The following is a 22,335-nucleotide window of genomic DNA, read 5'->3' as shown; positions in this document are numbered from 1 at the left end:
TGTGGGCAATGACCCCGCTCATTCTGTCTGTGGACTTCTGATGCCGTTCTCTTCCCCCTCTCCCCCCGGCCGTGTGTTGTTCTCCTTATTTCATTAATCCTCCTTTCTTCAAGCCGAAAAGCTTTAGCAAACGCAACAAAGTACAACAGGATCTGAAATGAGTCCTTTGCTTATTTTCTTTTGCGATTAGAAAGAAAGATATTCCCCTAATGACTGGGAGCTTGAGTGGTGCCGCAGGGTCGGCGAACTTTGGCTGCTGCTGATCTAATCCCCCGCGATCCGGCAAGAGCACTTATTTCTCGATTTTTATGCAGTCATATTAGGGTTCGTGATGGAACAGCTGCCAGCGCGCACGCAGGCTAATGAGGTAGCAGCGTAAGGCTCAGAGTTCACCCCTGTGCTCTCCACCGTGGAGACCTGAGTTTGTTTGGAGCTATGCCATCAGCGCTCCATCACCCTGAGCATAGGAGTCAGATAATCTCGCAGGTCTCGGCCATTCTGCAGCAGGGAATAATAATAAGAGATTGGTGCTGGGACTTGTTATTTTTCCCCAGCTATGAAGAATATTTTATGTAGATGTAGAATGCCTTGAAAGAAAAAGGTTTGCTCCCTTAGAAATTTCTACTTTTATGATGGATCTTAATCATGTTTCAGATATCCGAACTAATTTCGAAATCAGACAAAGGTAATATGCAATCTGACTTTATGTGACAAAAAAAATAAAAACCCCTCATTAACTTATTAATTGTGGCACTTTTGCAACATCGAGTGCGATCAAGAACTTGTAAAACCTGGAATACTTTTTTTTATGTTGCTGTGGTGGAATTTGACCCGCTTCTCTTTGCGGAATTGGTCGAATTCATCCGTATTGGAAGGTTTTCAAGAATGAGTGACCTGTTGCATTTAAATTCAGATTTTTAGAAGGTCACCTAATCCATTTGGTCAGTAAATAGTGTCCACCGAATGTTGCGTTGCCTTATTTTAGCAGGGACAAAGCAGCTGGTCAGAGTGGATAGCAAGAAGGATGGAGCTAAACCTGCTAAGGGCTACAGAATAACATTTGGGAGTTTACCCTCCAGTTTAAGGCGGATTTAAAATATACACAGAAAGCTACAAAGGAATGGCTTAGATCAAATCACATTTATGTGTTTGTATGTCCCAAAGATCAGACCTGAACACATGTGCAAATAAGCTGGAACATCCTCATCATAATTTTTTCCACTTCACAATTACGCTCTTCCTTGAAATGGCTCATCAAATCTACGGCCAAGAAATACTTGTCACAATGAGACAAGACAGAGCATGGCCTCATAAAGTAAAAACAACAAGACATTGATGGATTGCATGTAATCTAATAGATTAATCCCAATTCCTATTTAAACTTCTTTTTTTTTTGCTTCTCTGCAAGCAAGAAAAGCAGAGGGATGGAGGAAGAGAATCATTTCATCATCCTTTTCATCAGATTTTGAATTAAGACCACATTTCATGCCCGGAAATCCAATGAACATCAAAGATCAATGGCCGCTCAATTTTGCATGGCCGATCATTAGTGGGTGCTCCATAATAGCCCACCAGCTGTTCCATGAAAGGCAGATTCCTCTTAAATAGTTGATTCCTTTTATTTGCTGGCATGTCACGCTCATTTTGTTCAAAATTACAGTCCCTTTTTTTCAAAAATACGTTGAGTTCTACAAAACCCCGAGTGTTTAAAACATGTTTTCAGTCATCTGTTGTTTTTTATTATTATTATTTTTTTATTTCCACACTTAGGCTCGCCGCACTCTACAACTGAAGCACAAGTGGGTCACATGAAGAAGGGAAGAGGTGAAAATCCTGGGTCATGTCAGTCTCACGTCAGCTTCATATTACAGAGTTTAAAGATTGCTTGCTGATTGATGCACTGGCAGCTCAGTGAAGGTGAGAGGAGCTACAGCCTGGGATCTGCTGGAGCATAATGCCAGGCGACAGCCAGGCTGGTGTTTGTAGCGCAAGCCAAGTGGGATTATGGGTAGTAGGCTTCAATATCTGATTTTAATTAGCAGTTTAACACAGTAATCACGCCTCATTAGGGAACTGGGGATGCAGAGACTTTGCTCGAATCTTCTGGTTAGTACCAAGAAATGGTATTGTAGAATAGAGCGAGGAATGCAGACATCTGAGAGGGAGATGAGTCTGTCTGTTTGGTTAAAGAGCAATAACTTAGTTTTATTTGTATATAATCTCTCGTGCAGTCACTCACTACACCGTGTTCACTTAAGAAGAGCACTTAGTAACATATATAAGTAGCTGTCTGATCCTTTCAAATACTATTCTCAAATTTTTCAAGCTAAGACTCATGGGAAATCGAACAGCTTAAAAGTTGGTCGATGCTTTTTTTCCCTCCTCATTTGGAAAAAGTCTGCAAGTCATAATGTTTTGCTGATGTATGCAAACATAGATATTAGTATTTTTAGGTGATTTTTTGCTGTTATCACTTCAGTTAACATTTGCTCTAGCGAACGATATTGGTTCATCAAAGACAAACCTCGACATAACGATAGCCTGGTATCTTAGAGTAATAGTCCCATTATATTTTCTGGATAATCTCAATCCATTATGCCTCTTTATTGGTCATTGTTCCCAAATGTGGACAGAAGCTGGAGTGTTTGCCAAGGCATACAGATAGGCTTGATATGAAATTTCATTCCAAAACAATGTCTATATTGTTAAATTGACTCCATTCGCTTAGATAATACAATTGATCAACTATTTTGTCTTAAAAAAAAACTGTTTTCTTCTGAACTACTCAAAGTTTTTAAGTATCAGCAATGAAACATCTTGCCCTGCATCTCATGTGTAGGCAGTATAAATCAAACAATTCCCCAACATGGGCTGCCTGAGCTCTTAAGTCGATAAAGAATTATGGTTAACATGTACAGTGAATAAAATACTGTTTGACACTTTGACCACCCTACGACTGCTTTTACGACAAACCAAGATACTGATCCAGAGATGCAACACAAATATCCTGGTACAATGAAAAAGTGATCCAAGCTGTAATCCAAACTTTTTTTACATTCACTGCTTCATACTTCATCCTGAGCTGGCTGTGGGCATTTGGTCTGTTTGTTGGGAATTTCCCTCAGCTTGTCCCTCCCATGCCACTTAAGGATTTAGGGTGAGTGTATCAAATCTGTGAATAGTCCTCTCTAGCAGAGGATAAAAAGATTAAGGCATTTTTACCCCTGGGAGCCCCCTGCCCTTTTACTCCCGTCATCCAGGAATTAGGCTGGTTCTTCCAATTGTGTCCATTTCCTGGTGATGATGGTGGGACACTCAGCAGAGCGGCCAGCAGGCTTGGCACTGTGCCAAACAAAAAAACAAAAAACACACACACACACAGCTGGGTGTAAGCAGGACCCCCTGTCTCTGTAATGGTATAATAGAACAGGGTTGCAAAGCTCGACTGGTCAGCTAGTAACACACCGCTGCCCTTTTTCTCTCTTCTTACTGCTCCTTTTTTCTTCATCCTCGTTGCACTCGTTGACTGATTCCAAGCTCCCCCTGACCCCCACCCTCCCTATCGTTGTCCCTTCTGCGCCCGCAGCCGTCTCTGTATGGTGAGATGAATTCAATCCACTTTCAATCCCCTGGGTTTAGTTCAGGGGCTGCGCTCATTTTGTTGGAGGGAGCTTTGACCACCTCTCTAACTCCTCGTATTGCTCCCCACCTTCTCTTCTCATCTTTTACCGTTTTGAAAGGGTGCCATATAATATACTTTATACATCTGCAGAGGTATTGTGCAGAATAGTAAACATCCTACGCAATCCTGAGCATTAAATATCCCATTAAATACATTCCTCTACCTGTTTGGTTAATGGTGTTGGTAACCAACGGTGCCTTGAAAAAATATTCATATTTTGTTCATCAAGAAACAAACTATTTTATTTATTCAAAATTTTTATATTTTTGTTATTTTTAGACCAGATGTCAAAATCAAGGCCCGGGGGCCAAATTTGGCCTGCCATAGATGTTTATGTGGCCCACTAGCTGCCGAGGTCCACTGTTCAGGCAGGGGAATAAGTTGCCAAACAATTATCAGTCTGGTGCTTTAAAATCTGATCTCCATGGGAAAACTGTTAAATTGTTGGATAAAGGCAAAAAATATTTCCACCTGCAGGGTGATGGCAGCATTATGGTGCAGTGTGCCCTTTCTGTAGCAGGAGAAAGTATTTTGTTTTGTTTTTTTCCAATCTGAAAGACCATGGTAGAACATTTTAGGGAGAATTGGTAAGTGTGTCAGTCTCTAGACGAGAGTTTGTCGAGACATATCCCAAAAGTTGCAGCTAAAGTTGTTTCAAAGACTGTTAAGTCAGAGAGCTAAAAACAGTTTTCAGATTTTAATTTTGGGGGAAATTTGAAACCTTTTGATTCCATTTCTCAACAATCACTCATTTTTATTGATCTAAGACACAGACGTGTGTAGTGTGACTATTTTTTTTTAACGTTTGCATTTGAAATTTGACAGAATGTAAGCAAGACACTGTAGATTTGATGTTTGATGCCTAAATTTATCCAAGATTCTCCCTCATGTCCCATACAACTGATCAAATGACCAAGCTAAACTTTTAGAAATGGTTTATTCTGAGCTAAATGGGCAATAACAAATTGCTGAGGGACTGGCTTGGCAAAAGAGAAACATGAAAAGTATATTTGGAACAAATTGCAAAAGTAACAAATGTAATGCTCTAAAGAGGCCATTAAGCCGGGGATACATGGGAATTAGGGCCAAGATTATAGAGCAAATAGTGCTTCTGCATATGAACTAAAAGATCAGAGGATAAGTTCCATTGCACCAGATGTTGCTCATCTTTCACAACATGTTTGTGTCACTCTGGCTGTCTCCCTAATGCCTTCATCTGATACCCACATATCCGTTGTTCTGCCATTTTCAAAGGGCCCTCTGGTGTCTTCCAGATATAGCCCGGCTCCATCACCATGATCATTTGGACGGTGTGATGGATATCTGTCTCCTCGGTCTCACACAGAGATCTGAGAGGCTGAAATAAGATGAACCAGGATGTTGCATCACTGTCATTCCTCTTCCTCCTGAATGAAAATCAATTGGCATTGATTAGAGGCAACATGCATGATCATCTCCCACTCAAATAGTTCTCATTCCAAAAGCCGTATCTTTCTATTTTTGAGGACGTAATGTTTTGACGTGAGTGGTGGAATAAAAATATCTGTTTTCAAGTGCCAGGATGACACGCAGTTCAGTGTTGGTGGGAGGGGGGGAGGGAGGTGTGGATCTTCAAATCAAAGAAGAAAAAGGCATTATTTGGTTCTCTGCTGGCCTGCAGAGTGTGTCAAAAGGTGCTGAGAATCTGGCCGTCTTTTCTGTGCCTCATTGAGCCTCCTTTTTAACACCACCGTAATTAGTTTTTACCCAGCCCGCAGCACCCGGCTGTCTGGTTCTGTGGGCCGCGTCTCTGCAAGAATCGAACCTGTCTGGCAAACAGAAACAAACTGCCCCACACGACTCCGCTTGTTTGTACGCCTCCGCCGCCAGATTGCTTATTGAATAGAGGGGTGTGACAGCTTAAGGAGCTGCAGAGGGCAGCGGGGAGGCAAGTGGATTCCCACCATACTCAACGTTTCAGGACACCTTTAATTTTTTTCCATCATTTAGGCCGCTCTGTAATCAATCTGTCTGTAGGTTTAATTAAAAAGAAAAGTTAAGGATGTAATTGAAAGAAATGCCCGCCTTACGTGTCCACCTAGAGAGCAATGTGAAAGGTAATGTGTCTTGGCAGCAGGGATGCATCACTTAAGTTAATCTGATGTTGACCTCAGAGCAACTTAAAGGAAAGGAGGAAACAGAGACTTCACCACCACACATCTTTGAAACCATAGCCACAGACCTGGTTTATTACACTCATACAAACGTCGTCTAAATGGGAAGATAGTTGCTTGGTAATATGGTTTTTCTGGGGCACCGTATTACAATATCAAACAAGCCTACAACTATAAGGAGTTAGTATTTCGAGAAAATGTGGTTGTCTCAGCAGGTATTATGTCTACCTTGATTTTATTCTAAGGGGTTAAGTTAGGTTGATCTTTTAAAAAGAATCTGAAAAACAACATTACATCAAAGCATGCACCAAGCTTAATAATATCATCTCAAAGCTCATTTTATCATTTTGTCTCATTACAATCATGAACTTGGATGTATTGTATTGAAATATCATGTGACAGAGAAATCTAAATTAAGGGAATAATTATAAAGTGCCACACACTTTTCAAAATGCTTTTCAAATAAAATAAAAAGCAGGTCAATTTAGTTTATGTTCATGGCCAGATGAACATAAACTAGCCATGTTTCATGTTCATGGGTCTCTGACCAGAGACCCATCAACTCTGACCAGCTTCCAAATTTAAAGTATTTTGAGTCCATCAATTATGGCAAGTTTTCTAGGTCCTGAAGCATCAAAGCAATCCAAGACCATAATGCTGCCACCACCATATGGTGTTCTTTTTCTGACAAGCTGTGCTAGTTTTCACCAGATGTTACAGGATGTACACCTGACTTTGTTTCTTGACTCGCCAAAGAATATTTGTTTGTGAGACCATCAATGTGTCTGATTAGTAAATCTGAGTCAGGCCATTTTTGTCCAGTATCTTTCTTATTAATACAAACGATCTCTGAGCTAAACCACATGAGGCCTGCAGTGCTGTAGATATTGCTCTGGGTTGTTTTTTGATCCCCTACAACTCATCTGTTGCAATAATTTTTATCTGCTGGCCTTTCCAAGGAAGGATCACCACTACTCATTTGTTGTTTTTTCAGATATGTTAGCCTGCTTCGTGTTGTCATACAGGTCCTGTTCAAATTAGTTCTTCCTTCTACAAGTCAGGCAGTAATTAGCGTCTCCAAAGTAAAACGTGATTGAGCACAGTTAATTTAATAATAAACAATAAAGGCAATTAGTTTATTGCATAGAGCCAGGTTGTTTTAGATGCATTTTTTCCCCTTGCTAATCATTTAAACTTTTTCTTATTTTTGTTGGTAATAGTAAGATTTGTTTGATTATCTTCAACCGAGACAACAACAAAAAAAAAGAGCAAAAACGGAAGATATCCATAAGGAGATAAACACTTTTTACAATTACATCAATATGTTTGGAACATATGAACTTCTTAGAGTTTTGAAAAAAGTAGATTTTATGAATATCTGACCTGTGTGACTGATCGACAACCTGTCGAAATGACAGCTGGAGGGAAATTTATGCCAGATTTGTTTAAAACCAGGATAGAAAAAAATTGATGACTGAGGTACCAATGATGGAGCCCTTGCCACCTGGTAATAAAGATGCTGTATGGACTTCACATTACCTTGCAACTTTGGGATGCGGCCCTCACCCACAACACTTTGTCTCACGTGCAAATGAGGCATAAGGGGAACACTTAAGCCACGATTTCAGTCTATTGCAACTTCTAGACCGGCTACTGTAATCACCTTATTAGACTATTGGCTGCTGGCTTACATTATTTTTCCAGTGCTGCTTCAATGTACATTTGCTAAAAGCCCAAAGGCTCTTTGTGTTTGCACTGAATCAAACTAAGACTCCTCGCTGCGTGACATCGTGTGTGCAAGTTCAGAGTAAGCCTGATGAAGTCAGCTGCAACAATCTTCTCAGCCCTACAGTATTTTGTCCCCTCCTCGTGAAATGAATGATGTAAGAAAGACTTATGCCATGCACAGTCAGCTCAATTGCTAGTAGCGCGTCACGTTCAGTCTTGGCACGCTGCCCCACTCAGCCAAACAACATCTGTGACATGTGTACGAGAGTGGGGTGGGGTTGGTGGAGGACAAAGCAATTTCAGAAGTCATTTGAGTCGAGTCAGTAATGGTCCACTGACTGTGTTTGTGCTTGTTGTTAGAAAAAAAAAAACAGCGGCAGGAGTAAATGAGAATAGAAGAATGACAAGTAGTAGACGAAACAAACAGGAATGGTTAGATTTTAGTGCCTTAGTGAGCAAAAAGTTGGCATGTAGCTATTCTACAAACTACAGCATATGCTTTTGTGTGTCTTTGTTCTTGATCCTCAAACATGTTTATACAACATATTAAAAATCAGGTTTAATTCATTAAGACAACATACTTGCTGCTTTCATTGCTTTTAACTTAAGGAAGCAGCATATTCTATAACGAGAATCATGTTTGTTTAAATCTACTTATATATTAGAATGACATTTTTTTTGGGGGGGGGGGGTATGTGCTATTTCACAACGGATTCTTTATTAAATTCAAATTAAGCTTGAAAAGTGGGGAAATAATTGTAGGAAACAAGGACAGAAACAAAAATCTAAAATGAATCAACAGTAACATGATTTAATCGAAACTTCAGTGTTTCTAAGATATGTTGTATGAGGAAATTATGTTTAAAATAAATTGCATATTGAAGTAAAATTAAAAAGTGGTTACGGCTATTGAGATTAAAATTTTGGGGTTAAATGTATTTGTTAATCCATATTTTATTTCGCTTTTATGGAAACAACAGTGTTGTTAAATGCGTACAGCTGCAGGAACGCTTGAAAAAATATATGACATGGCGTGACTGAATATATAAACAAATTTGATTGAAAAAAACATCCATTGAAGAAGTGACTGGTAATATTTTCATTCACAAAAAAAAAGTCATATCATGATGGGAAACTAAAAAAGCTCCACCCATCTCTTGTGCTAAGGTAATGAAGTATTTTCTGCTTTTGTCGTGAACTAAAAGCGATTAGATCACGTAAGACAGTTTTGTTTTAGATTGCAGTACCATATTTCTATGAAGCTGTGGTATTTTTAATCAAGGTTATCATACCATGAGAATCTTTCACCACTTGATACCTACGAATAACCTGAATACAAAACATAACCCATATGAGGTAATTTGTTATTTTTTGACTGAGCACATAATTAAAATCTTTACAATTACTGTTTGTTTTGAACTACAGAAAACTATAGATGTCAAATAGACAAGCAAATCCTTTAGCTCGATGTATTTCCTCCTAAGTGCCGCTGGTGTCCTTGATATTCACTCCATTCATCCTTATAGAAATCCCATTCATTTGTTTTGTGTGCGTTTCACAGCTTTTAGCTGAGGCTGCTTTCTTCTTACCCGCTCTCATCTGCAGAGCGATATGTTGTCTTTATTTACCATTGTCTAATCAAGATGGTGCACGGGTCAAACTTAATTAACCCAAGATGGCAACTGATGTAAATGCCAAACGTCTGCCAGCGATACAGTGTAAAAGCTTTTACAAGGTGGAGACCCTGCCTTTTATGGTCATAAAGCAGCTCCTTGCTGACCATTTAATTCTGGACTGACTCAAGCTGGGACATGAACACTGTTATGAGACAGAGAAAGCAGCTGAGGCTTTACATACAAGTAGTATAATTCATTGCTGCAGTTATATATATTTTTTCCCCACACAGTTCCAGTAAGACTTGGATTCCTACGAAATAGGTGAAATTATCTCAGGGTCCACGTAGAATTTAACTTAGGAATAATCATATTATGTGTTAATAAGGTGTTGAAAAACACACGGACAAAGGAAACGGAGTGTTTGTGAGCTGTTGAAGCTTATTAAATGATCTGCTGTATTCATTTTCATCTCAAAAATGTTTTCTTTTAGGACCAATTGTCCATTTGCTGTCATCAGGATAACACGTAAAGAGATGTTGATGGGTCCTGCACTTTATTTTCTTCGTTGACATGATGACAAAAGAAAATATTTGACAGTTTTGAACTTCTGCAATGTAATTAAATGTAATTGTGATAAGAAAATATCAACATAGTCTAATCTAAATCTCTGTGGGGGCAAAATATAAAATTAAGCAAAGGCTCCTCACTCAGTACAGGCAACAATTAATGTTATTAACATAATTTGTTTTGAATTTATCTTCCTCCTGGGCAGGTATTCCGGCTTAAGTGTCAGTCTGCCTCTTCAAATGTCACCAAAGAGACCAAAGAACTTAAGAGTTCCTGAAAAAAAAAAACAGAAAAAAACATTTAATTGACTTCTTTATTTCCTTCTTATTTATCTTTCCTTACTAAACTGGTATTCAAAATTTCTTGACATGGTCACTAGCTGTGACTAAGTCTTACTGCCCAATCTAATTGAAATCCGACCTCTGCAGTGTTGTTGTCCATCAGGTTGTATCTGTGCAGTGTTAAAACATAATGTCGGGGCCTAATAGCAGTTTTGCAAACACAAATATGTTTGTTTTTTTTTACAGCCCACTACCATGCAAAAATACTCTGCAGATAACTAAAGAAGTTGAACTCACCACTGCCATATTACCTGCCGTTGTGCTCAATATAATTTCTTAAACCTCTAGCATTGTTGCAGCTCATCATGCCTCAGTATTTTACGGATCATTTTTAACCCTCGAATAAACTTTGGAAGATGTGCTGTAGAGCAGCTTCATGAGCTTGTGCAGCCTTCTTGTTACAGGTGTTGCGTACATTGTCAAGACTACAGATCATCCTGTTGTCACGCATGTCGTGGCCGCAATTGTTAATGGGACCTTTGAAGGGAATATATTTTCAAAAAGCACAAGCAAACAGCAGAGCATGCAAAGCAGACAGGGTTGGATGAAAAGAAAATGGGGACAAGTAGTGATGGAGAGTAAAGACGATACTTTCTGGGGGACAAGAGACTTCAATCATTGAATAACTCATTGACGGCAACATTGGTTGTCTGGAAGAGCAACAGAGCAGCAGATGTGGAAACAAACACTTCATTACAGGCTGGAGGGGTCACAGTTCACTTCTTATCTTAAGCTGAAACTGTCCCAAAATAATATTGTGCACTAATTGAAGTGAACCTGGACTCATGCCAATATGTCCCTGTTATCCAATGTGCTTCTTAACATATTTCAGTTTTATCGTTTTTTTCACAGAACAGTTGCCTATTTACCAACAATAAGCTAGCAAATAAGATCAAACTATTAAAACTATGGGACTTCTTAAGGCAGTTTATTAAAATTGTTTTTATTTAGAATTGTATTAGAATTGAGAGGGGGTAAATACAAATAAGCGTCAGACATTTCAGGGTCTAACGTGTAAATAAAATGTTGAAAACTCTGCATTATTTTATGCTCTCTTTCTGTTTATGCACCATTTTTGTTTGGTCTAATACATAAAACCTCACAATTTCCATAAGATCAAAATGAATTTCTCTTTTGCCTCTTCCTGCTCATTCATCCACTCCCACTGACTCCCAACCCACGCACACAAATACCGTACATGCGACTCAACAGTGTGAACAGATTATGGAAATTGTGGGTTCCCATCACGTAAAGCCCTTTCAGATCTTGACCTCCTGTGAAAACAACTTGGGTCCTGGCAGTTTTGCTCTTGTTCCAATCAGCTCGTTCTGAGCAAGGCTGTCCATCAGTTTCCAATACACGCGCATTCCCTGTGTGTCCAGGAACCACACAGAGCTGGTCAAGAGCTTCTGCGGGAAATTTGAAAGAAAAATGATTCCTGATTATAAAAAAACAAAATCAGGGATATGGGGATAAAACAAAATAACTCAAGCATCACACATTTGCTCCACATGTCCTTTACAGACACAGGTAATGCTCATTTTAAACAGTAAAATCCATTAATTTCCAGCCTGCTCATTTCTGTAATTGAATATCATTCCTAATAGAGTGGTTTGGAAAACAAACACTCAAAAAATGCTCTAAAGGGGTTCAAGGACCGAGGCTAATTAATTAGTGGGAAAGTGTCATCTATTAAATTTTGCACTCAAAGGGGATTGCATTCATTTGTTACCAGAAATGTTTGAAACATACCAGAAAAAGACATATTTGAAGTGAAGAAAAAACATAATGTCACCATGAAATTCATTCTCTTACATCTCACCCATGTCCAACCACCACTTGTTCTTGTCAGATCCTCAATTTTCCAAGCACTGTCTTCAGGTTTGGAGGAAGTTGGACATTTTGGCTGTTATTCAGCTCAAACAGTCCTTGTATTGTGTTGCTGTACCGTCAGGTACATTACTGGCACAAGTGCTAGCACCAAGAACCACAGAGTGCTGCCATCTTGCTTAAATAATATAGGACACAACGAAAGGAAGAAACAGTGGAAGAAGTCAGCGAGGGAAAGAAGGAAGGGCACAACTAAGAACATTAGACCTAGACCCAAGGAAAGAGTGAGGTAGAACTCGAAGAAAGAAGGAATGAAGAAAACATAAGGGAAATAGAAGAAGGTAAGACCAGAATCAGTGAAGCCAACATGCAAGGAGTCTAGGAAGGAATGAAATGGCACATGAATGGAAGGGATACATGACACAAGAAGAAACAAATAAAGGAAAGAAGGGATTTAAATCAAAGAGAAGAAATGAAACAATCACGTGGGGAGAAAGAACACATGTTATGAAAGTAAGGAAGAATGCTATGGAACCAGGGAAAAAGGAAACAAGGAAGGGAAGACATGCAAGGGAAAGAAGCTAGGAAAGAACAAAGTAGGAAGAACATAAGCCAAGGCATTTAATTGTATGGTATATTTCACCAGCAAGGCAATTCAAACTGTTGTACATGATGAAAACATAAAATCCTCTGACAAATCAAATAAAAGAGAAAAAAAGGAAGGACAGAGACAAAGGATGATGTACAAAACAAAGAACGAAGGGCCAGACACAAGGAAGCAAGGATAGAGTGTTTAGATAATTGGATAGGGATTAAATCTGGAAATACAACTATTTCTTTTTCCAGACCAGAATAATACTGAAATCCAGTTCCATATGTTTTTATGCAAAATATGTAGGAACCCTGTATTTATTTATTTTTTTATTTTCTGTTTTACATCCACCCACTGATGTCCACGTTTACTGCATTCAATCAAGCCCATTACTTTGAGCACTACATCCACTTTATTTGATTATGTTTTTGAATTTGGTTTAATTATTTAACTTGCAAGCCAACTATTGTAAATACAAGTAAGCAGTATAAGTATTTTTAATCTTGCCACAATGTAAGAGTAGAAACCCCATGACCTGTGTAAATAGCTGAGAATGTTTGCTTAAAGTATAATGCTTTTTCATATTTTATCACCACATCCTCTCAGCTGCCTCCTTTAAAGCGGCTTAACGACTCTCGGGGCCATTTTCACACCTACACTTGCTGGTGTGCCTAAAATCAGTTTGGGGACTTTCAGGCAGTTAACTTACCTGAGGCTATTACAGCTATTTTTTTACTTGCCAAGTGCTTGCCACTGTTACACAGTCTCATCTGCAGTTTTCCTCTCCCCTGACTCCTCCCCCGGTGGTGCTATTTGATCAAGGCTTTGTCCGTCACATTTTTATTGGTTCATACTGATGCAATGGGAATGAATGAGAGACAGGTCTGTGAAAAAGGTCAACAGTCAATGATGAAATATGAATATCTCCCTCCTCTATTTGCTAGAATGATATTACGTGATATTTGGACTGCGCTTTGAATAATTCATGGGTGACCGGTGCCAGTCAAATGGATGGTCCAGACGGCGGCTTACTGTCAAAATGTTACATTACTCCAACAAAAACTGAAATCTTAAAGTGTACTGTATAGAAACATGAATATTTCTCAAGATTGAGAAATTAGTGAAAAATGTTCTATTATATCCTGTCAGGACAAGTGATGGACTGGTAGGAGATTGTAACAGTGTGATGATTAAGTTTCAAGGTGTTACAGTTTAAAGGGAAGAGTGTAAAAATGTATCATGATCCATTACTTTTAGCATCTGTCACATTCTTTGCTATGTAGCTACACTGGCTCATCTACAATTCCCCCTGTTTCTGTAGGTCAAAATGTGAAGAAATTATACACATTTTGTGGAAGATTAAGCTGTGTATTTTCTGGCAAGAGTTATCATTGGCAGATTGTAAATTTCCCCTCTTGCTTCTACATCTGAATGGGTTATGTTACATTTGCTGTAATGTCACCCTGAAAGTTAAATACCTCTTCCACAGTCTAGGATTATAAAACAGTAATTATTAATGGAACTAATCAAAACGCAGATTGGGCAGCCTTCAGTTGAAGCCACTCCAAGCATTCTAAGAAGAGTGAAACTTCATGTATGTAGACAGAGAGTCTGCATACCATTGGACAGCAATCTTAAATACCAGCCTTCAAGAGCTGGTCTTCTGCAAATTTTAGATGCCTCTCTATTATTCTTGGTCCACTATTACCTTATGAGCAGAGCTCTGACAAGCTTAACTGAATTATGGTGAAGAGGTTTCACAATTTAATTCAAGTGTGTAGGACAAGGGACACACCTATAAGTTGCAGGACTCTGGCCTTCGAGAACTGCAGTTTGAGATTGCTGCGGTAGGATGAGACTAGAGAAGTGTGTCTTTGCTATGAAAACACAAGGCAACTACACAATAGTGTCATTGAGATATTTAGTATTTAATTGTTATGCATAAATTTGTCATGACTTTAAAACTTAACTATGCGTCTAACCAACATTTCAAAACCAAAGTCTGCATCAAACCAAGACTTCCAATGTGGTTCATAGTGAACATTGATCTCAAAACCTAGATATAAACCGTGACTTCAAAACCAAGCAACATACTGAACTGCTACTCCCCTAATAGTAACTCTTTCAGCTTGTTGCCATTTATTGTCCAACCAGGATGCCAACAATAATGGCAATTGGTAGTTGAGCCATTTTCATCTGTTGTTCTTTTTTTCAGATGAAGAAAAAAACAGCAAACTTTCCAAACAACTGTCCTGGAGTTCTTTTCAATAGGGGAACGTTTTGAAGGTAATGTATAGGTGGTTGAACCTCATTCAGCATTGGGACACAGCTGTCTGATAGGAATTCTGAAACCACAACGTTTCGAAACAATGGTACACTTTGCAACCCAATCCATGAATAGTCAGGAAACAAAAGCGGCAAGCCAAATTGCTTCCCCTCTGAGACCATTCTGCACACAAGTAACAAATTTGATCCGTCTGAATCCTGCAGCCGTTCTAGAGTAAATGCTCACTTTATTCTCTTTCCACTAAAGCAAATTAAACCAAGAAAGCTGTACTCAGTTCTGACTCCCTCACATCTTGGAAATCTCTTAGGAAAATAGATTTGATCAGCGGACATTCGCTGGTACACGAGTAGCTAATAAATTTGGTCTGGGATGTGACTGTGAAAGAGTGCAAGTTAGTTTGAGGAGTTTGTCACCATTGTTACTCACAAGCACCTTTCTTCCCTTGTCTAGCTGCATTTTGTTTATCCTTCTCCTCTCTCCTTACTCTTGGGTGTGATAACCATCTGAAACACTCTATTTCAGACTTCCTAGACTTCTTTTAACACACTCATAAGCAGATCCATGACTGTGCTTTCCAAATGAGACAAGACCACTTTGGCTGGCTCGAGGGGTCAATCTCAGGGGGGATGTGATTGGGCCATGATTGAATTTAAGAGGTCAGATCAAACGAGCAGTTCTTCCCCTCAACAGCTACGATAACCTCTGGAGGAGAGAGCAAAGGCGTAAGAAGCAATCTCCAAATCGAGTTTGAGTGATTAAATGTAGCAGGTTTAATATGGGCAGAGAAATTTTGTGTATGTGTTGGGTTGTGCTTACCTCAGTACAAGAAAATTATGTTAAAAGTAGCTGATAGTATTAATAAAGCTAGCAAGACTAAAATATGAAAGTAACATTAGGAATGTCATATTTCTGAATGCATCAGGACATCTAGCTTTTAGGGACAGTGTTGGCCAAAGGCAGGACAGTACCATAATTTCAAAACTTTAAGTTGCTCTAGAGTAGGGGTCTCAAATCCCAATCCACAAGAGCCACTGTCCTGCAGTTTTTAGATGTGCCACAGGTGTAAAACGCTCGAATGAAATGGCTTAATTACCTCCTTCTTGAGTAGATAAGTTCTCCAGAGCCTTGCTAATGACCTAATTATTCTATTCAGGTGTTGCAGCAGAGGCACATCTAAAAGTTGCAGGGCAGTGGCCCTCCAGGACTGGAGTTTGACACCTGTGCTGTAGAGTATAAGTGACATCGGTCGGATCAGTCAAAAAATGCATCACGAAGACGAGAAAAACATAAGTTGCATTTATTTGGAAACTGTCAAATATGAGGGGGAACTCGCCTATTAATGATATGATCTAGAGACACTTTGTGTTCAGTTGGTTTTCAACAAACTCATGGAAACTGTCGGTGTTGGCTTGGAAGTCTGTTGGCAGTTCCAGACACACCAAAGCTGATGCTCTAAACCAAAGTGCACAGCGGAGACGCATGCTGTGTAAATCAAAGATGATAGAGAGGCATTTGTGCATGAAGACATAATGCCACATACAATAACATTTATATTCATTTCCTTGGCAACTGCCAGAGTGTGAAGATGTAACTACACCATTCACTAGCCTATTCTGACAGCCCTTTCTTAAGTGCCCCACTGTGGAATCCTCAAACTGGGGCCATCTTTCTTCAACCATCAATTAGCTTTCTTCAGGTTTGCCGATACTAATGTTTAATTCTTGGTTCGTGTCCATCAGTATGAATTAACGTCAGTCAGAAAATGTGTCGCGGGACCAGCCAAACGATGAAAAAGGTGAAACTTATTGCCTGGAAAATAATATAATCCCGTAATAAAACTCATCGTAAATCCTACAGAATTTTCTTGCTTTTATTTAATGTCGATCATTAATTCATTAGCATCACTAATTCATAAAACGTTTTTCCAAGTCTTCATGAGGCATCAAAGAGTAGTTTGCTGGTTTGTTCAAAACTGCTGGATTAATGGCTGGTTTTATCCTTCTCAGAGCACAAGAATTTGGAATTTAATTAGTTTAGAGTAGAATTAGGACATATTCATGGTCCTTTTGGTTTAAAAATAATACAGCATCTCAAACATCACGTTTTAAGCAGTAGCTTGTGTATGGTACCATTGACTTATGCCTCTCAGAAGCCTTCTCTCCTGCATTAATGCACGTGTAACTTTAAAAGCATTTCAATCAATAAGACCGAGTCTCCTAATGGGGCCTTCTTTCAGGAAAGGGAGCTGGAATATACTTTTTCATTACAAGGACCAGATTGCAGTGTTCACTCAGTGCACTCAGCTCAGTATTGAAATGAGAGGTGTGCATGATTACTGGAGAGAGTAAAAAGCTTCTGAGAGATGGGGGATAGTGAAGATGGATACATGATGTTTTTTTCCCTTCATCTTAGCTTCTTTGATTCACCTTTTAATAGCAGAAGGAAGAAAGTTAAAGGAATTTGGTAATGCTGAGTTATAGGGTGATGTGCAAATGGTTTTACTGGATATTGCAGTAAAAATAAAGTGAGCATTCGATTCTGAAAAGCTGTCCACGGCTATATCTATATGAAGAAATAAATCCCAGTTGAATCATTTTGTAATGCAGCACAAATATATCTTTTTTTCTACTGCATTCCTCCTGAGTTATTCCTTGTTGTCTCATCAAGTTAAAAATTTGTAGCAAGCCAGATATTTATGAACAGCTATGGACGTGCTGATGTGCAAGCTAATGCAGCTATCCAGGAATGGTGGAAGTAATGGCCGCTTACAGATTCAGTCTGTTTTTGCTTCTCTGTCAAAACTAAACGTTTCAGATCACCAAGCACCTTTTAACAAGCGAACCGGAGTAAAAACACAAAGCACTTTACAAACTCTGATATCATAAGTTAACACATACTTCTTCATTGGCTTTGCTATTCAACTTTGTAACAATGATCAGAATGAGTGTAAAATTATTCCCTGACAGTTTCTATCTTGATTTCCACAGGGAACACTGGAAGACACTAAACTGTTCAGTCGTTTAAAGATACAAAGCCAACAGAAAGTACACGGAAACCTTGGCTGCTTGTTCACTTACCTTCCTTTGGCAATATTGTCAGCTTTATTTTTATGTTTTAGTCTTTCTCATATGCAAGATAAGAGTTTATGAGCAAGCAGCAGGTTGGAGGTAAAAACTCACAACTCTTTCCCAATTATCTTCTCAGCTGATTCCAAGGCTTTCCAAGGATATACGGTGTATAGAGGACTTACAAGAAATTCTGCTCCTGCTCTAAGATTTTATTCCAGGGAAACATGACCAGAAATAGTCCAAAGAAAGGCTTCCAGTACACGTACTGAACAGATGGTTTAACAGCCTTATCTGACTCCTTTTGATGCGGAAGAGTAGAAGCCCTACTCTGCTGCCCGTTAGTTTGTGGACCTCCTTAAAATCTCTAAGGCTCACCCAAGCACCCTAAGGAGAAAGTTCCTTTTAGTGACTCAAATCTGGCATCTTTATTTATTTTTTGCTCACAATCCACATCTTTACTGCTTCCACATCTACTTTCTCTTATCTATTCAAATTACAAACTGAACTTTACTGCATTGTTTGAAAACCTGGATAAAATCTGAATGTATGCAATTAGCTTGAAGTCTGTGTGCATGATTGGACTAAATTAACGTTTAGTCATTAATTTTTTGTGAAGTGCCTTGAGATGACTTTTGTTAGAAGTTGAATTAAATTAAGTAGTTATTACAGCCAAACTCCTCAATTTTAGTTTAATCAAACCATAACAGGAGATCTCTCCGAGTAAAAAATAAATAAATAAAAATGATAAGGTCTTGAATGCATTTGCAAATTAATGAAGGTTTCTTTATGAGGCTTTTGGAGTAATGACTTTTTCCTCTTTAAGTGGCATAATAGCCCAATGGTTCAAAACTTATTAGACCATGAATAATGACCCAGTTACCAACTTTAGGCAGCGTCTTCACAAGGTGTTTTACTTTTTCTGTTGTTAAGATGGTCACTCAATATGAAAACATTTATCTCAGAGACAAAACTCATCTTCTTCCTGAACCCTATGGTGGCTGGGCATTCCAATGCCGTTCTACTACTACTGTGCTGCTTGTAGATATTAGTTTGACCATAGGGACATTACAGATTAAGGCATTTAAAAGTTGCAGTAAAAGTTGATCGAGACTTGTGTCGGTCTTATTTTTCTACGGTTTCATCCAAGGAAACCGTGTCTGTGGTGTTCCCTTTAAAATACATCCGCAAGCGTACCTCCAGTTAACTTAAATGTTGTGAATTATCAGTCAGCATCATCTGGGATTTTTTCCAAATTGTTAAAGCGTAGTATTCTTAAAGTTTAGAAATTACCATGCGTCAACCAGTTCAAAAGAAATTCTTTAAAAATTCTGAGTTTATCATTCTGGCATGTTTACAAATAGAAATTCTGAATTAAAAACAGGGGGCAAAAAAAAAACTCCATTCAGATTTATTATGAGAGGGAGAAAAAAAAGATTTTAGGAATTGCATCAAATGTGTTAATGCCCATCAGCAGATCAATTATGATTAGGTGTAGGCCTCTGTGTAATGTAAGCAAAGTCGTAAAATCATAATGATTATGACTCTTAAATAGGGCAAAGACAGAGCGGTCACATATTGATCAATACATTATACAGTACAGTCCAAGACTTAAAACTGATGCTTTCACACTACGTGTATTTAAGTGATTTCTGCTTGGAGGAGAAGACTCTGAGGTAGAAATGACCTCCACCTTTACATCCTGCTGCACCCAACTGGGCCATGCAGCTGTGCCAATGGATGGCTTCATGTTAGATGCAAGGCTAAGCAGTTTCTCTGATAGCACACTCAATTTCACTGTGCAGGAGAGCCCATTCGCATGCAGGGATGTTTTGACCTCCAGTGCAATGCTTTGAGCAAAAGTTCTGTAACTGAGTTCAAAAACAATAAAGGCTTGACTGAAATTGAAAAGGAGGCAGTAATTATTAAAGGACGGATTTAAAGCCAGAAAAGTTGAAAAATAATGAATGTGTTCAATAGATAAATTGCCATCTGTCTAGCCATTGGTTTTCAAAGCATGCAAGGAGCTTTAATACAGTCATTTGTGAAGGAAAAGAAGCTTTTTAAAATACATCCACTGAAATTAGAAAGCATTGTCATACATTACAATATTTTCTTGACCCAAAAGAAAATCCTTTACTTTATGCGTGGCCTTTACTCCATTAATTCTTTCTTTTTTTACTTATTAGTAACAAAAAAAAGAATTAGGGGAGCACTTTTGTTAAAAAGCTGTGCTCACTAACAGCAATCTCTCTGTTAGAAAAAAGATCTTTCACTAAGATCATGAAACTATTCCAAAGTTAAATTTAAGAAAAGAAAAACCACATAGCTAAGAGGACACAACACAGTTTATGCCACGGGTACTACAGATTGCTTAAGGATACTTAAAATTTTCTTTAGGAGAATATTTGTTTAATGATTTCTTTTCTTTTACCAATAATCTGTTGTCTCAACATCATTTTATCACAGTTTCTGAGAGAAAAGAAGGCGATAATTGGCAGCTTTACCTTCTCTTCCTACTACTTTGTATAAATCACTTTTAAAGTCAAGACAACATGGTGTGGCAAAATTTCCCTGCAAATGTACTTATGGAGATTGATTAGAGAGACCGACGCTGTCCTTTGCAAGCCCTTCAGAAAAACACCCCCCAAAACACAGACTGATCAAGAGGAAAAATATGTGACTTGTGCAACCACTAAAAGCCTGCTTTTTCGAAGTGATGCAGTTGTTTGGAAAAATAGGAGGATGTTCCCTCATGTGCATCAGAATAACAATGCTGGTCAGAGGAGGAGTAGAGATTGTATCTATTATTGCAAATTACAGGCAGACTGGGTTCAGTACAAAGCTGTTTTTAAATCCCAGCATGGTGTGTTGGATTACCACACTGCTGCATTCCTGACTTTTTCCCTGTTCCTGGTTAAATCATCATACTTGTTCACTTTATGAATGGAAATTTGAGCGGGAGACATTGCTATTACTTCTTCTGTCATTGCATTGCGCTATGTAACTTTTGATCGTATTCTTGACAGCAGAGTGCTTGCATTTTTCCCCCCTTTATTTCATTTTTTTTTTCTCTATGACTTGATTTTCATCATGGAAGTTAGTGGAACTGTTGTGAGCTACAAGCCTGAACATATAGTTAAAATTGACAAATTGTATGAATGGTTCTATTTCTTCTTTTAAATCTGGTAATATGTCTCTTTAACTTGTAAAACTGATATTAAGAGCATTTAAATAAATAAAGGTCTTGTTTGCTCTAAATCTATTGGATTTCATTTACATATTCTTATTTACTACCTGTAAAGCTAGTGCTCTGTGGTTTTGTTTATTTTCAACATTATTACTATAATTTATCACTTGAATTGCTTGATTAACTAGCTGTCTCTAGCATATTTCCATTCAATTTAGAGCCTGGTTAGACAAAAAGGGGCTATGTTATTATTTTTTTACTCCATAACTCATGTTCAAACAGTAATTTTAGTTTTTTGGCAAAAAAACAAAACAAAAAAAACAACATTTAATGACAAAACCTTGGAAAGGTCTATTTATAACCTGCTGTGGCTTGATGAAAATGTGCTTTTAAGACCTTGCTTCAGGTTTGTTGTTTGCTTTCATAAATTAGGAACCTATTTATCAGTAAAGAGTGCAACGCTCACTGAAATGAACATGAAATGATCCATTAAGATTTGCTCAACCAATCAGTCACTCAGAGGCAGAATGAACAAGTCTTAAAGGGAAATCTAACTATTTTTTTTTAATTCCAGAGCAAAATTTCTCAGATGTGTTATGAAAGCATGCTGAGAGAACAAAATTGAAAAATCGACTGTAAAAGCACTAGCAACTTAAACGGTGACAATCATCCCAAAAAAAAAAAAGAATTTGAATACTGTTTACTACAGATTAAGCAACAAGGACAGAAGAGGTCAATCAATCAATGAATTGATTGGTTGATTGATTCAAAAGAAGAGGAACAATATCTGCCGAGTTTCAAAAGGAAGATTTCAGAAAGTATAAATAAAATGAAGCGACTGGTTTTAAAGAATCAGCAGAACTCCTGTTTTGTGTCAATGGCTTGAGGATGTGCAAATTTACCATGTAGGAATGTCGGAAGTGACTTCTGTTCACATTTCACAGTCTACTTTTGAAAGGTAAGCTTGAATTTGAACTAATAAATGTTAGAACACAGTTTTCTCATATTTAAAAAAAAAGTATTTGAAAAAAATCTCCACTTAGCATAATTAAGAGTGCGTAAGGTTTAATTTTCCCAACTTTAATCAAAACAAAGCAATTAATCAAACTGATTTGTGTCATGTTTAATAAACTTGATGTTGCCTTTGGTAATGAATCACACTTACGGAAAAAAATTAATTACGCGTTTCTATTGTAGTGTGCAAATTTGGAAATAATTTAGTTAGACCTTGGGACTTGTTGGCAAGTCTTTCTTGGGTAAGTGTACTTGTTAGTGACGTGCAAT

Source organism: Xiphophorus hellerii, chromosome 14 (genome assembly GCF_003331165.1).
Source record: "Xiphophorus hellerii strain 12219 chromosome 14, Xiphophorus_hellerii-4.1, whole genome shotgun sequence".
Classification (NCBI taxonomy): domain Eukaryota; kingdom Metazoa; phylum Chordata; class Actinopteri; order Cyprinodontiformes; family Poeciliidae; genus Xiphophorus; species Xiphophorus hellerii.
This window is presented reverse-complemented; position numbering follows the sequence as displayed.